The sequence below is a fragment of the Pseudorca crassidens genome, chromosome 11, assembly GCF_039906515.1.
Source record: "Pseudorca crassidens isolate mPseCra1 chromosome 11, mPseCra1.hap1, whole genome shotgun sequence".
Taxonomy (NCBI): domain Eukaryota; kingdom Metazoa; phylum Chordata; class Mammalia; order Artiodactyla; family Delphinidae; genus Pseudorca; species Pseudorca crassidens.
Window position 1 is genome coordinate 53,396,463 of NC_090306.1, and position 17,765 is coordinate 53,414,227.

At 42.9% G+C, this 17,765-nt stretch overlaps 1 protein-coding gene across 4 annotated transcripts in view; it reads right to left on the reverse strand.

Annotated features, from left to right (window-relative positions):
* PPM1H (protein phosphatase, Mg2+/Mn2+ dependent 1H) overlaps positions 1–17,765 on the reverse strand; it is a 264,421-nt gene that overhangs the window by 193,259 nt on the left and 53,397 nt on the right. The gene's annotated exons all lie outside the window — the stretch shown is intronic.

Consider the following 17,765-nt stretch of genomic DNA (forward strand, 5'->3'; position numbering starts at 1 on the left):
GCTTTTTTGTTATTGTTCTTCATTTGTTTTTCATAACTGACTACACAACATCCCTTACAGGGCTGGCATTTCAGCACCCACCTGAAGATACGTAATCTCCCTCCCCCACTGCCCCTCTCCCCGCCGGCCATTCCGATGGTTTCCAGACAGGTCTGCTCACGCTTTAAAAGCTGGCCCCTAATTTTGCTGGTCTCATTTGGCTCTGCGTCTATTACTCAATGGAAAGAAAAAGTGAAATGCTGTTCATCTAAATCTTCCTAAGATCTTAAATAAAGGGATAAGGGTAATTAATACTATATACATACTTCAATATTTATTGAGAGTTTTATTGCCCAGAAATAACACCTTTATAATTTAAGTGCTCTGATAAAATAGAGGAGCTTTCAGTACCCCTCACCCTCTGCCTGATAGGGAAGATGAGCAGTAAAGGGGTACAAAAAAAATGTTTTGTCCTTAATAGAATTTCAAGGAGAATATAGTTTAAAGGTCAGTTTAAGGCTTTTATGTCTTCCTTAACTCAAATCTTCACACATAAAATGGCACCATTAATTTTTCATTATTTGCCTCAAATTATCTACAAACTAGCTAAAATCCTATAAAATCAAAAGCTAAGTTAGTAGCAACAAGCTGATCATTACCGTAGTGGGAAATACACCCCTGGAAGGGATAATGGAGGTGTCACTTAAGGAATTGACTTAATTAGGAAACATGCCTCCAGAAAGCATGTGATCTTCAATTCCAGCTCATCAACATTCATCCAGAAAACGTGGGGGAAAGAGTGTATAAAAAGCAAGTGGTTGAGAGTCCGCCTGCGGATACAGCGGACACGGGTTCGTGCCCCGGTCTAGGAGGACCCCACATGCCGCGGAGCGGCTGGGCCCGTGAGCCACGGCCGCTGAGCCTGCGCTCCACAAAGGGAGAGGCCACAACAGTGAGAGGCCCACATACAGCAAAAAAAAAAAAAAAAAAAAAAAAAAAAAGGCAAGGTCAGTTCTCCAAACATAGGCAGGTCACAATTCCACAACCAGCTACGCAATCAGTCATGTATTCAAATTTCTATCCCTCTTCCCGCTCCAGAGGTACACCAAGACACTCAAACTTCTATTTTCAAAATGAACCCTGCAGCGACTTGTATTTTAAACAGGGTGATGCATTACCTTTAATAACAGCACTGGCCACATTTAAGAGGAAGTTCACCGCCTCAGCAAATGACAGAAAATGATTCTGTCACAACGGCAGCTAGTCATCCAAGCCCTGAATAGCTGCTCACTCACATCAGTGAGCAAAGGAATGGTCTCACTCCCCTTCCAAATTAGCAGTGCTCGTGGCCTTATGCAACAATTGCAGATGCAAAGCCTTCAACACTGCATTTAAAAAATCTGAAGTTAGAAGTATATCACCTGAATAAAGAGGAGCAAAGCTATCACCTGACGCCCAAGGCTCTGGGGGCCTTCTTTCTGGCCAGGATTTCTCAATAGGCTTCTCTTTTATTTCTTAAATGACATTCAAAAGTCACAAGCACAGATGTAAAAATAACAGAGATCTGCATAAACACAAGAGGTGGAAAGAGTGTGAGGATGTGTGTTGGTCCTTTGGGGAGGTGGGGCAGGAGTGTGGAAAGGAACCAGCAATTGAAACCTTTGAAAGCATTCCTTACAAGGCTAAAAACCTTGATAAACATTCAGTATAAAAAATAAGAAACTAACAAAACAGGCACACACTTCAATGTCAATTAAATTGATGATGGTGGCAAACTGTAGCTGGGCCTCTGGAAGTGATTTGGATGAACTGTTTCAACTTTCAGATGAGGAAACTGAATTACAGAAAATTGTCCAATTTGTTAAAGATCACATGACCCTAACCCTGATTATGAAGTGTTGAATCCCTGTCTAACGCTATACCTACAACTCACTGTTGAGAGGTCTGTCAGGCCTCACGCTCCTTTGAAACGTAAACGTTAGATTTACAACAAAACCATAAGCCCTGCTTCTAAAGGATTATGTTCCAACACCCCCGTCTCCAATTCACAGCAGCCTGAATTGTTGCTACGTTTCCCGGCCAGGACACCAACAGGTATGAACCTAGAGGTGGGAAAAGAGAACCATACCACCTCTGGTTATCTAGTGTTTCATCATTTACCCAGCCCTTCCACATACATCATCTCAATTAACCCGCCAACTCCCTGCAAAACTGAAAGAGTAGACACGACACTTCTATTTTTTCCACATAAGAAAACTGAGTCTCAGGTCTACCTAATCACAACAAAATGCCACATGAAGGAGATATGGGGATATATGTATACATATAGCCAATTCACTGTGTTATAAAGCAGAAACTAACACACCATTGTAAAGCAATTATACTCCAATAAAGATGTTTTTTAAAAAAAATGCAACATGAGTAAGATGACATTGGAAACTTACTAAGACAGGTGATGAGGTTTGTGAAGAACAACACCAATTTAAAAATCGAACTAGGGACTTCCCTGGCAGTCCAGTGGTTAAGACTCCGTGCTTCCACTGCAGGGGGGATGGGTTCCATCCCTGGTTGGGCAACTAGGATCCTGCGTGCTGTGCAGCGCAGCCAAAAAAAAAACAAAAACACAAACAAACTAGACTAGGTTAAAATCCCACCTTACCCCACCTTGCAAAAGAAACTATGAACCTCATTTCTAATCTCTCTCCTCTGTGAATTGGGGCTACTAGAACCACCTTCCTCCCAGGCTTTTATAAGGATTAGACAGAACTTCTGCAAAGCACCTGGGCCAGTAACATCTTGCATGGAATTCAGGCTGTCATTAGGAAGCCCTAAAATGAAACATTTGCTGCTTCTCCTTCTCCACTTGTGAAATTGTTTCTGGCTGTATTGACTTCGTGACTTTTTTTTTTTTCCTAACTTCTAATGAAATGGGTGAACTCCGAAATGGAAATTATAAGACTTCAAAAGATTTTTTTCCCCCACCGCCCGCCCCTGTGACTACTTTTTATGAGTAGTTTTCTCCTCCCAGGGCATTACAGACTTTGTGTATTCAAATACAGGTCTTTTTACTCTCCGTCTCACTCTGAAGAGTAGCTATTTTAATTCCAGAAGAGAAACCATATGGTTTGTAGCAGAAGAGGCAGATGAGGAAGTGAACCCTCACTGCTAAGACTTCCTGGAAGGAAGGTCTCATTTTCCTTAGAGCAGGGCACAGACCCAAATGCTTCCCGGGCCAGAATGGTGCATCTAGGGCACAGTGGTGCTTGCCGCAAACTGAAGAGCATGTGTCCTGCTAAAGGCGGGCAGCCTGAGCCCAGCCCCAGCTGATTATGGGAATATGGCTCAGTATTGCCAAGTCTTCTGGCATTTTAAGAGAAGCCAAGAATCTATGTTACGGAAATTTTCTAGATTTTGAAAACACCGTGTGGGCCAAATAAAATACACTTATTAGCAAGTGGGCTCCATGGGTCACCAACGTTTCTGATTGTTGCCTCAAAGCCTTCTGAGGTACAGCAAACTACAGAGAAACTCTGCTCTGGAGTTTTCTACCTGGAAAGGTGGTCAGAAATTAAAGATCATGAAACGCCTAGAGAGTGGGCTGCTGAGATAAAAAGAATGAAAACTTAATGAGAATCCACTGGAAATTAGGCAGATCAGGAAATCAGGGGATGTAAGACGGCTGCTGGCCACACATGCTGCCCCCAGGAGAGGCACAGGCTCTTGTGGTCAGAGGGTGACAGTGATGAGAAGGCAGTGAGAGTTTTTCATTGGAAGATAACAACCTCTGAGAGAGGTTTTTTGCACAAAAGCACAGATTTAAGGGCTTCTGACCATATACAACATAAATAAACGTGAATGTCTGAGAGTGGCAAACTGGTGTGAAAACTTCTGAGCCTTACACCCACGACTTCAAGGCTTTCAGATACCTGAATGATGATGATCTTCAGGCCTCTAACAAAGACTTTTTTTTTTTTCTTTTTTTTTTTGCGGTACACGGGCCTCTCACTGTTCTGGCCTCTCCCGTTGTGGAGCACAGGCTCCGGACGCACAGGCCCAGCGGCCATGGCTCACGGGCCCAGCCGCTCCGCAGCAGGTGGGATCTTCCCGGACCGGGGCACGAACCCGCATCCCCTGCATCGGCAGGCGGACTCTCAACCACTGCGCCACCAGGGAAGCCCTAACAAAGACTTTTTGAATGAAACCACTCACGCCTTTTAAAATATTTCTGTGAGGGCAAAACTGCAAGGAACCTGGAATAAAAAGAAAAGTAAAAAGCCTAGCAAGCTTGATGTACAGCTTTCATAAATATGTACACACAGCTACCTTCCCTTATGAAATAAATCTACTGGTAATAAAGAAAGTCAGCCACATCAGGATTTTCTGTAGAACCATCTGACCCAAGAAAAAGTCAAAAGTGTGCTGAGAAAAACCATTAGTCAGAGACTTCCATCATTCTCTCCTATATAAAAGGCAGAGGTATAGTAAAGCACCAGTTTATCCTTTATTGTTAATTTAACACACACCATTTCAATCTTTTGAAAGTGCTTTAGTGAAAATCCAGTAGTTTTCTTAATGAAGATATTTTGTTCTGCAAGGTAGAAGTGTCATACAACCCTAAGAATTACTCGAAGTACTTTAAATTCATTGAGATTACATTATACAAAATGGGTTCCACCCACAGAGCTGTTTAAATAAAGATAATTATAACTCCAACCACTCTGTTATTCACGTATGTGTACTGCATAACCCAAATATTCCTATTCAGAGATACTCATTTAAAAGGAGAAGGGGTTTCTAATTCTATGGCTAAATTGCTAATCAGATGCGTTCGGTTTCTCAGAGACAAATACTCAGCTGATTCACTTTCATACTTGAGGAAATGTATCCATTACATGAACATTCTCTGAAAGAAAACACATGTAAATGATATTGTTATTCTCTATAAACCTAAATATGGAAATTTTTAGATTTGCTTGTTAAGTAAAAATTAATCTGGCACTAGAGGATTACTGCTACTCTTGGTACAGTTGTTCTGAGTCATAGCTTCAGTCAAAATGAATGAAAAAGGAGAACTAAGGACCAAGATTTGGGGAAAGGAACAGCTGTAATTTTAAAGCCGGAAAAGAGTTCCGGGATATTTTTTCTTTGGACAGAGAAAGGAAAGAGAGTCAACAGACGATGACAAGGTCATTGCCTCATCAGCCAACAGAATTCACGGATCCTAAAATACAATCCCAAAGCTTTTCTCCCTATTGAGGCCCCTGATAAAAACTGACAAAACAATACACCTAACTGTGGGACACAGGGTCTTTTCTCACTCCATTCATACGCATCAACGTTATAATCTCATTTTCCACACTCGTCTGCCTGGGGACGTTTGGCGAGGTCTGGAGACATTTTGGTTGTAACAACCAGGGAAAGGAATACTGCTGGCATCTAATGGGAGAGGCCTGAGATGCTGTTAAACATTCTACAGTGCACAGGACAGTTCCCTAAACAAATAACTATCCCACCCAAAATGTCAATAGTGCCAAGGTTCATAAACCCTGGTCTAGAAGCAATAAGAGGTGGGCATTTCTTCTACAGAGCAAGTTTGCATTAAGAAAGTTGGATATGGCATTTCTTTTGAAGCATGGTACACGATTTGTAGAACAAGGACCAATATGGTTTTTGTTTTGTTTTGTTTCATTTTTTAAAATCAGGAACAGGCATTACACTTGAAGAAATAAGGTAATGCAAACCTAGAGTGGCTGGCCACTCAAGTGACAGTCTCATGTACACAACTAGGATTTGCTCTAAACACCTGGTTTTGTCTGGTCATACACGGCACTCAGAACTTGTTCAATGATCCTTCTTGTCAGTTTAGATCGACCAATTTATTTTTACGTTGCAATAACAAAATACACTTAGAATTATATAAAACCTTTTTATCTTACTGAAATTCATGTAGGAAAATTAATTTTGAAGGTTAAAACCTCTTTAGCCCTTGACCCTCTTCTTTTCCTATTGAGAAACAATTTCTCAAAACAAAGTAACCTTTCTTAAAACCAGAATTATCGTGCAATAGTGCAACAGATTTATGTACCCTGGTGCAATACAGGTAAAATAATTTTGTGTTGTACTAAGAAATAGGTTTTGAATGTGCAACTCAAGAAAGTTCAGCTAACAAGAAAAGGTGCATATTGTAGTCAACTATCACCCCTACAGGACCTTTGAAAATAATTTCTAAGTCTAAAAAGCCTCAGTAGAATATTTTAAGATGATTTTTTTTTTTTTTTTTTTTTTTTGCCGTACGCGGGCCTCTCACTGTCGTGGCCTCTGCCGTTGCGGAGCACAGGCTCCAGATGCGCAGGCTCAGCGGCCATGACTCACGGGCCCAGCCGCTCCATGGCATGCGGGATCTTCCCGGACTGGGGCACGAACCCACGTCCCCTGCATCGGCAGGCGGACTCTCAACCACTGCGCCACCAGGGAAGGCCTAAGATGATTTTTTAAAAAGCTAAGCTTTAAGATGATAATTTGAACACTCTTAACAGGAAATCATAAACTTTCATAGTACAAAGTATTTGGCAACATGGTGATCATCTTTCAGAAAAATGCCCACTCCTCATTCAGGTGAAGTGACTGTTCCCTCAGCAGAGGGGAAGAACGGCCGGCCAAATCTTATGGATGATGACTTCTCCTTTTGTTCATTTTCTTCAGTTAAGTTTGCCTGTCACTAGGGAGGGCCTCTGAAGAAGCCCCTTCTGACAAGGTGACATCATCTCAGTTTATCTAGAAGCCTGAGAAGGGTCTGGTGCCAGCCCTTCACAAAGACTTCACCCAACCTAATTTGCTCCCCAGAATGACTCCTCTGCCAAAGTCAGCTGGCCTCCACCCGTCCCACAAACTGCCCCCGAGACCCCTGTATTATTCATGCAGCTCCTCTCCCTCATTCCTCCCACTTACAGAGCCTTCCCCTCCTCTGTTGCTCTAGTGCAATCCCACACGCTCTTTAGGGTTCAGCTTCTGTTTTAACCTGCCTCCTTCCAAACCTTCCCACGTGAATCTCCCCCTCGTTGGAATTCCTCCTGCATCCCTCTAGATCACTTAACCTGGAACTTTATCATTTCTTTCCTCTCTGGTTGTTAAAGACCTCACTTCTAATAGCTATCTCTCTCCAGTTGCAGATAAAAATGAAAAAACACATTTTTCAAACTCCCTATAAAGTACAGCGGAAAACCTAAATTGTTCTTGACCAGGAGTAACTGTCTCGTATATAAGGAATGGAAGAGGGTTGGACTAGGGTACTCACAGTCACTACTGGGCCATAGCTTATTTTATAAATCTTCTAAACTTCCTACTCAGCACGAGAACTTCTTTTCATTAAGTATTTAAGTAGGCCAAAGACTGTGGTGAATTCCCTTCCAAGCTGCCTAGTTATCATATCAGGTGAGAGGACCGGGTGTCACTGAAATACGGGAGTGCTTAGAGGAAAAGCCATAAGAGCCCAGAGTAAAGCCTTTTCTCTACTTTCTTCTTCTGTCCCTTGCTCTCAGCAAGCCTCCCGACCCTGTCCTTTGGATGTTCCCCTATCCCACTGGGATGTAAATCACCTGCCTCGTCCCGTCCCTCCAGCACCCTAGTTTGTAGCTCTGACCTTGGCACTTCCTGACATGCACACTTCACACCTCTGACGGCTTTAAAATTTGTCCACAAATCCCTCAATACCCCTTACTCTGAAAAGTGGGTGCCTAATTCCCTCCCTCCTGAATGTGAGCAAGGCTTAATGGCTTTATTCTAAACTAGAAAGTATGGTGGAAATAATGGCATATGAATCTATAATAAAAGCCATCAAAGCTAATTCCTTGACCTTTCTTTTGGATCATATGTTCTGGGGAAGCCACCCGCCATGTATTGAGGACATGTGGCAAAGAACTGAGGATTCCTGCTAAAAACCTGCACTAATTTGCCAGCCATGTGAGTGAGCATCTTAGAAATGGATCCTCCAGCCCCAGCCAAGCCCAATAACTTTGGTATCAGCTAATGTCTGCATGACAATCTCATGAGAGACTCAGCCAGGACCACCCATATAAGCTGCTCCCAGATTCCTGACCCACAGAAACTGTGCGAGATAATACATGTTTGTTTTAAGCCACTAAGATTAGTGTAACTTGTTGCCCAGCGATAAATAACACAGTACTCTTCTCCTTTCTCTATTCCGTCCCTTAGAATGGAGTTCGAGACTCTCACCCTTAAGGGCCAGTCTTAACCAGTATTTCCCTGCTCTGCTCTCCCAACTCTCGCCCTCCTGTCTCAGGCTTGCACAGAAGGTCGTCATTCCATAAATGTTGATTCAAGAAATACCTCCAATTCCAGCCTTGCCTGTGGCTCATTCACACCCCAGAAAAATGCACCAAAAGACTGAGCTGATCCTCAGATGCTCTCAGCACTTAAGGAAGCACAGGGTAATTTGGAACCAGCCTCCTGATTACGAAGGGTTTATTATTAATATAGGCTCGATTTGGAGCATGAAATTCGGCTCGGACTTTCCATCTGTCTGTGCTAATTTAATGCTAAGTCCTTGCTTTCAGGCCTTTATCCTCCACAGTGCTCAGATCAGATAATCAAGTCATTTATTACACACTATGAGTGGTGAAAAATCTATGTTACGCCAGATCAAGGGCCCTTCAAACTTACGACCCTTAAACTTTCCCCTTTGATTCTTCTGCCCTCTTATCTACATTGCTCCTGAGCTTAGAACGTTTTGTGACATCATCACAGCTGACACAATTACTTTAAACCAGCTTCTCTTTCGGGAAAAGTCTTCAGAGCACATTTATCCGGCAGGGAAAGCAAAGGTTCTCGTGGAATTTGCCTATGATGTCCAAAGGGCAGTGTCACAAGCAAAACGAAATGCACTGCTTCTCCCTGGGCTCCAACCAGCTGCTGTAATGTACCCACATTAGGCTCCGGGCTCATTCCAGTGGGCTGGTTCTGTTTTCATTTTGCCATAAGGGTTTCAGTTTCTCACCGCTTCTAACAAGGAATAATAGGACTGTGGGACTCCAACAAGGTCAAGAGCAGCTTAGGCAACCAAAAGTGCCAAGTGCACGATCACCCCTTAAACTTTGGCTTGACCTAAACCCGTAGTGCTGCAGTGTGGTACCAAGCGCCTGAAAGTAGAGGGTGTTTTTGTTGTTGTTCTTTTTTTGCCTTAATACCATGAACAGCTCAAGGTCAATAAAATTTCTTGTAAGCCAGCTATACAAGACCATGGGTCTCTCTGCTCAATTTATGTTCCCTCAACAGAATCTAGAAATTAACGCATTCGTGATTTATTCCCTCTAAGGACCACGTAACATCTGACTTTGCAGAACACGTGGGTCCCAATCTGGTGCCCATTTCCTGCCACTGCCCCCAGCAAGGCTCCTCCTGCCTCACTGACCAGGCTGACCTCTCACCGCTCTGCCAGTGAAGGGGAACCCAGGCTAACGAGCGACTGTCACACCTCCGTCACCCCTGTCCCCAAATAAAAAATCCACAGCTGAATTTTAAAAACTAAGTTGACGTCCACTCAACACCAACTTATGGACTGTTGTCAAATGTTTACTGTTTCTGTAGTGACTAATCTCAGCAGATAATGAGCTTGAAATTTAACTTTTAAACACTATTTGCACTTCCATTAAAAAACATTACCATATACGGTGCAAATATTACCAGAAAAAGATGCGATACTGGAGCTACGGGAAAGGTAAATGGGGAAAAGAATGGCTCCAGAGAAGACACAAAGTAACAGCAGCAGCCACTTCAATATGCATGAGCGCCCGCACCGGACAAACACTGTGCAGAGCGCTTTTCATGCATTATCGCGGACCGCCCGCAACGTCCAAGGAATACCTGAGGATACCCCATTTCTCACTTACAGAGCCGAGGCTCCCTGAGCTTGTAAAACTTGCCCAGTATCACACAGGGAAAAATAGCAAGGCTTGCATCAAGCCAGATGTGAATGCCTCCCAGCCCCAGTCTTTTTTTTTAAACAATCAACCATTTATTGAACATGTGAGACTTCTGAATTAAAGGAATATCAAAGAGTCTGAGGAAGCTGACTTTGTTGGCAGCTTGAAACACTACACAGCTCAGATCCAGTGCCTTTACAGAGGAGTTTCTAGATTGGGATATTTAGGAAATTCACGTGTCAGTCCCAGTCTTAACCACTCACTGTATCTTAATCACCTACTACAGCTGCAAAGTCCACATGGTCACACAGAACAATGTGACCCGTGACCCTGGCTGCACCTCGAAGTGTACCAATTTTATCCATGCCTTCACCACCACATCATATTTGGCTGTAGATATTAAAAACGAGGGTATAAAGCATAGTGAAATGAAAATAACCATCTTCCTAGTGTTTCTCCTGTACCTTTGTTTTCACAGTATTTACATCGTACTGCCTATTTTTAGTACATTACAAATAATGTTTTGGAGGTGTTACTAAAGTCATGCTTTTAAAATGTTACTTTCAACCGTGGTAGTAAGACATTTATTTTGAGATTCATGCCAAAATTTGTTCTAAATGCTTTACACATACTAACTCATTTAATCCTCATAACGCAAAAGGACGTGTAATGTCAATGGTCCCATTTCATACATGTGCAAACCGAGGCACAGAGAAGCTGAGTAACTTGTGCAAGGTCACAGAGTAAGAGGCAGGATGTGAATGCAGGCAATGTGAGTCCAGAGTCCACATCTCTTTTTTATTTTGAATTTTATTTTATTTATTTTTAATACAGCAGGTTCTTATTAGTTATCTATTTTAGACCTATTAGCATATATATATATGTCAATCCCAATCTCCCAATTCATCCCACCACCACCACCACCCCCAACCACTTTCCCCCCTTGGTGTTCATACGTTTGTTCTCCAGAGTCCACATCTTAACCACCATACCACAACTCCTCTCTGCTGCCCGTTTAGACAGCAGGGTCTAAATGTCCACCCTGACCACCCTCCAAACAACCAACACATGAAAAATCTCCCTGAGGATACTCTACCTTAAAACTGAAATGTGACAGAATGGGCCTCCTGCTCTAAATCCTTTCAATCATCTCCCAGCATGCCTGAAAGTCCATTCACCCGGCCTAACACCCCTGTATGAGCTGACCCCTGCCTCCATCACCAGCTTCAAGAGTGTCCGTCTGATTCTAGTCTCTGGTCTTTTTTTCAGTTCTTCAAACATACCAAGATCTTTTTATTTTACTTCAGGCCTTTAAACACTCCACACCGTTTGTGCAGACTCCTGAACCACTCTCGCCCCGATTCTTCTCTGCGCTGGCTTCTGCTCGACTTTACAAGTCACCTTTTACTGCCTCAGAGTGAGAGGCCTTCCCCACCCTTCATGGAGAGACGGGACCATGATGGATGCCCTGAACACCCAGCACATTGGGCCCAGCACATTGTGGGGACTCAGGGAGTACGTGTTCAATAAATATTTGAGGGGTTACTTTCTCCCAGAAACTACAAAAGCATTGAGAAAGCTGGGGGAAAAAACAAACAAACAAAGAGCCCACATGGTGCTGTGAGATAAATGCTATGACAGAAACACGGCCAGGTATTGTGAAGGGAGTCGGAAAGGACAAAACCAAGATTGGAGATGCCTTGAGTCAGGAGGTCATCCAGAGACGCAGGCGATCTTGAACTCCATCCTGAAGAATCCCAGACTTGTGAGAGGGAAGAAGCCAAGGCCTTGCAGGCCACCTTCAGGGGTCTGGCCACTGGCCTAGGATCTGGGGAGCCCTGAAAGGCTTTTCAGCAGGTTTCGCTGCAGACAATGTAGAAGAGAGATGAGAGGCAGGTTGCAGGTAGGGGAGACCAGTGAAGAGGCCATTTCAGTTTTTCAGGAGACATGGGAGGAGAGCCTGTAACCACAGAACCAGCCCTAAACTGGCCCTACCCTGCTTCTAACAATATACTGAGCTGTTTTCCAGAGACAACAGAAGAAAACCACAAGTCATGCACAAAACATGCATAACAGAGAAGATTTTGACCTCAAACGACAACTGGAACCAAAGTTTCTCCACCCATGAACCAAAGGACCAGTACATGACCAGAACCTGAACCCCGGAATCCTTTCAGAAGCCAAGAGCCCGCTGTCCAGGAAGATCTGGTGCTGAAGCCCCTTTACCACACCTTACCATAAAGGGCCAAGTTCCAGAGCCCTCCAGTGGAAACCTGCCCTGCCTGCGCTTCTGCAGACCAACCCTCCTCCCCAACTCTTAAAAGCCTGACTGAACCCCAGATCAGGGAGGCAGATTTTGAAAACAAGCCCCTAAAACCAAGTTCTCCTGCCGAGTTTATGATTAACTTCTCTATGCAAAACTTTATTCTCTTTCTTGTATTGTGGGGATTGAAACTGAGCAGGACCCTGTGAGGCCTTCCCAGGTACAAAAGGCCCTCTGTGTCCCGTTTCTTGTTTGCAGAAAAAGGCTTCAGTCTCTTAGGCCTTCCCTGAGTTCCAAAGAGCAGACTCAAGCAGTTATTAATTAGGGAAGTGAGGGAATGCATTAACAAAAGAAAAACAATCAATAAACAATCATTCAGCTATAAAACAGAGTCCTAGCTTCTCCTCAAGGGATATACCTAACAATCTAACATGTATCATTGAGTTTCCTGTAGGAACTAAGACCTCACCCAGGTGGAGGATAGCCACAAGCAGGTAGACTGCAGACTGGCTGGAACCAGAAGGTTGATGATTAGGATTCCTGAACCACCCCCCTGTTACCTCACCACCAACCAATCAGAAGTCATGCATCCTGCAACCCTCACCCCAAATGCTGTCTTTAAAAGCCCTTCCCTTCCCAGGGAGTCTGGACCTTTTGAGCACCAGCTGCCCGGTTCCCCTTGCTTGGTGTCTGCAATAAACACTGTACTTTCCTTCACCACAACCCGTTGTCAGTAAATTGGCTTTGCTGCATGGTGGGCGAGAAGACCCAAGTTCCGTTCAGTAACAGTTTGAGAGCCCTGCCTCCTGTCTCCTTGCCAGCTGACCTCCCAATAAAGCCTTTTCTTTTCTCAAATGCCGGTGCCGTAGTATTAACTTCTCTGAGCATTGAGAACTGAGCCTTTTGCTCAGTAACAAGCCTAAAGCCAGGTAGTGACAGAGGGAATGGAAAAACAATGGCTTTGATACAGGACATACTAACAGATTAAATGTACTTAGTGGGTGACAAGATTTCTAGGTTCCTGGCTTTGGTAACTGGACAGCGTGATTCTGTTCATGTTAGGGGCAGGAACATGGGAGGATGATAGGGTGTTTCCTAGGCTGGGGAACACTCAGGAGCTTAATGTCAGTGTTAGAAGATATGGGCAAAAGATTCGAATAGACATTCTCCAAGTAAGTATACAAATAGCCAATAAGCACCTGAAGAAGTGCTCAACATTTAATCATTGCAAATCAAACCCACAATGAGATACCACTTCACTCCAACTAGAATGGCTATAATCAAAAAGATAGAAAATACCAAGTGTTGACAAGAAAGTGGAGACACTAGAACCATCATACATTGGTGCTGGGAATGTAAAATGGTGCAGTCAGTTTGGAAAACACTTTGGCGGTTCCTGAAAAAGTTAAACAGTTACCATAAGACCCAGCAATTCCACTCCTAAGTATGTATCCAAGAGAACTGAGAATATACGTTCATGCAAAAACTTGTATATAAATGTTCATAACAGAAGTATTCATAATAACCCCAAAAGAGAAACAACCCAAATGCCTATCAACTGATGAATGGATAAACAAAATGTGGTATACCATACCACACAATATTAGCCATAAAAAGGAAGACATGATATAAACTACAACATGGAGGAACCTAGCAAACATTATGCTGAGTGAAGGAGGTCAGACGTAAAAGACCACCTGTTGTATGATGCCATTTATATGAAACGTCCAGGATAGGCACGTCCATAGAAACAGCAAATAGATGAGTGGTTGCCACGGGCTGGGGAAGGGAGAATAAGGAATCATGCTAATGGAATAGGGTTTCTTTTGGGGGTGATGAAGAGTTACTGGAATTAAACAACTGTAATGGTTGCACAACCATATGAATATACTGAAAACCAATGAGTTGTACATTTTAAAGGGATGAACTGTATGGTATGTGAATCATATGTCAATTTAACAACAACAACAAAAGAACTTAAGGATGACGTAGGGCAGAACTGTGGCATCTGTAACTTTCACTGTGAGGCAGAGAATTTAAATATTAATTTCCAGGATTTGCAAAATCATGCTATAAGCTCTTACTAAGCTTTTACACTTAGATCTATGGGAATAAATGAAGCATTTAGTTTCTTGCCAAATGTTTCTCCATCAACTTACACGCAGCTTTTGCAATCTCATCAGAATTTCTGAGCTGAAGTATAAACATGTTAATTGGAAGAACACAACTTCAATGATTTTCTGCTCTAGCCTAAAAATTCACCTACCTAAGGAAGCCATTTTAATTCATAATAAGAGACAGAAGTACTACAATGTGAAAACAACGTTAGGGCATGGTACCATCAACAGAGGAGTTCTGAGAGAAGTAAGAAGTGTCCATGGGTCTAGAAGATGCATTAAAGTCTGTCCTTAACACCAGCCAGAGGGGTAACAGGATGGCACACGTTCTGGATTCTAAGATCTGATTTTAATATTTTAATTCTTCTGAAATCAAGACGAATTTTACATATGACATAGATTGAATGTGATGGTATCTTTGATGTTAAAACACTATCACTGGGACTTCCCTGGTGGTGCAGTGGTTAAGACTCCGCGCTCCCAAAGCAGAGGGCCCGAGTTCGATCCCTGGTCAGGGAACTAGATCCCGCACGGCGCAACTAAAAGATCCTGTGTGCCACAACTAAGACCTGGTGCAGCCAAATAAATAAATAAATAAAATTATAAAAAGAAACCACTAGCATTAAATTTTTGGTACTGTTCAAAATCAATCGATGTCAATAGGTAGTCTACTCAAACAGTGTTAGCTGGAGGCATATTTCCCAGCTCAATCTCTCTATCAGATCTCTTATGCCCTACATGCACGATTTCTCTGGCTGAAAAAAAAAAAATTTTGTTACATTTGCAGTGAGAGTTGCTCTCTTGCTACTAAATGTTCATCAAAATATACTGCCTGTAGACCGATCAGAATGTATGGAAATTCTCCTCCCAAAGGGGTCTACAAATCCGCATGTAGTAGTTAACTGCATTCCTAAGTACCCTGACTGCCAATTAAATTATTCAAGGAAAATGTATTACCAAGAAATCTACCTACAAAGTATGAGCAAAGGAGGTGCTTTAAGGCAGTTATTGAACGAATTCTTCTACAGTTTTGAATTTTAACACTACTTTCTGCATATAATACCTTATATATTTCCAAAGCATGTCTACATACATTATTTCATTCAATCTTTCCCAATAACCCTCTAGGAAATAAGAACAGTAATATCTTTCTTGCCAATCTATTTTATGGTAAGGAAACTGAAACGGGTTAAATATGTTTCTAAGGTCACAGACCTGGTCAGTGGCAGGGTTAGGACCATATTTCAAAACATCTCTCTCTGAGTTGAGTACCTTTTCATCATGGCATGTGGCCTCCAAGTGGAAATGGTATGCAAATTGGTAAGACTAGGCATCAGGGCCCTTTGTACATCCAACACGTGCTCTACCAAAGGAACCCTCAGCACAGGCTCCTGGCTGAATGTGCCCAGGCAGCTCTGCACATCTTCCTCAACTACACGCGAACATGCACACCTCCTGCGCCTGGCATCTGCTCTGTCCCCAGGTTTCCACAGCTCCAGTCCTTCAGTTCCGTTTATCCTCTGTTAGTCACTCGCAAGCCAATGACAAAGGACGAAAAGGTACTTTACCATGCAGTTCCCAAAAAGGTTCACCTACACAATGACTCATCTGATCCCTACAACATCTCCCCAAGGTAGGTAGGTCAAGACCATGATTCCCAACTTAAACAAAAGGCAACTGGAACACAAGAAGGTCAAGAGATTAGACAGAGCTGCGAAATGGCAGAATGGGGTCTAGAATCCACATCTCCTTATTGCAGTGCCACAGCCTTTTCCCTTCTACCACAGCAGCACTAACCCATTCATCTACAGATTCATTCAACAAATAACTATTTAGAGGCACAGTACGTATCAGGATGCGTAAACGGTTGTGGGGGGCTAGAGCAGAAGACAGAACAAACATGGTCTCTAGCCCCATAAACTTGACAGTTTGTGAGGACACAGATTTAAGGACATAATTACAAACTATGATAATGACTCAGAAGGAGATTAATCAAGATCTCTGAGCGAATTTAACAAAGAGCCCATACTTAGATGGGAATGTTAGAGAAAATGTCTTTGAAGAAGTGACCTTTAGGCTGAAGCATGAAGTCAGCCAGGTGACGAGGGAGAGAGAAGAGTGGTTCCAGCAGAGGGAAACAGGTGCAAAGGCCCTGAGGCAGAAAACACCTCAGAAAAGGGGCCATGTGCTAGGAGATAGAGCTGAAGAGATATTTCAGAGGCAGATCATGGCCTCAATGTAGACTGTAAAAAATTGAGGGTTTTATTCAAATGTGAGAGGCACTCTCTGAAGGGTTTTAATGCTGCGATCTGCCTTGCATTTTCAGAAGACCACTTTGGCTGCTGTCCAGTCTAGACAATGAACTGAGGGGAAACAAGAATGAAAGTGAGGAGACCATTTAGATCATGGCAAGATGGTGGCTGGTATAGGGTAGTAGCAGCATAGACAAGAGTGACTGTGAAAAGATAAAGAAATTTGATTAGGCAAATCCAAAGGACCAGGGAACTGGATGTGTGAAAGTCCAAGCATGCACCTTTAACATCTTATGCTCAAATAAATATTAAAAGCAGGACATGAACCTGAAGTGAAGAGATAGTCAAGTTCTCTAGCTGGTTATGGCAGCTGGTTACCTTTAATATAGTGAACTGTCTCCATATTACTTTGAGCCAAATATAGAAGGCACTCCCCAAACACTGCTGCAACAGACTTTCTAAGCTGCTACCAAGACTTGGGACCTGAGAAACTGGGACACAGCTGACTGCAGACTGCTGAGACCCTTTCCCAAGGTTAGAGATTATTCCCTATTTAGGAAAGTCCAAGACCAAATTGAAAAACATTCTCATCCACCTAGGCGTCCTTTCAAATGTCTTTTTCTTTCAAAGAAAATTCAGATGACATTATCTTAAGAACAGCATGAACACATTTATATAGCTTCTGTGCTTTATGTTAATTTAAGAATGAAAAATAAACTTTCCTGCCATTTTCAGTCCCAAGACTGAATTGTGTAACACTTGAACACTCACCCTTGGATTTCTACACCGTGAGAACTGAGGAGTGGAAAGAACATACAGGAAGGAGCATGGGGAGAATCACAAAAACTCACAGCCAAATCACAGCTATTCTCACATCTGTCTTCTGCAAAAAGGCAAGGGTCCTATTGCCACAGCCCAGTTCCCACAGGCACTGCCCTCAGGGCTGTGATGGCCATTCGGCACCCAAGCATTTGTGGGACCCTCTTTTATTTATACACAGATTCAAGCCTGGAAGTGTCTTATTGTTTCTTGCTTAGAGGCACAATTTTGGGTAATACAGCCAGTGAAAGGCAAAGCTTAGGTTGGAAGTTCTCGGACAACACAGACATGACTCTAGAGCATGAGATGCTAAAACAAAAGAGTGTTCATTAAGTCTAGAAACTGATAAGGCAATCTCCAAAAAACCCTAATGAGAAGAAAAGTGAGTGTTGCTATG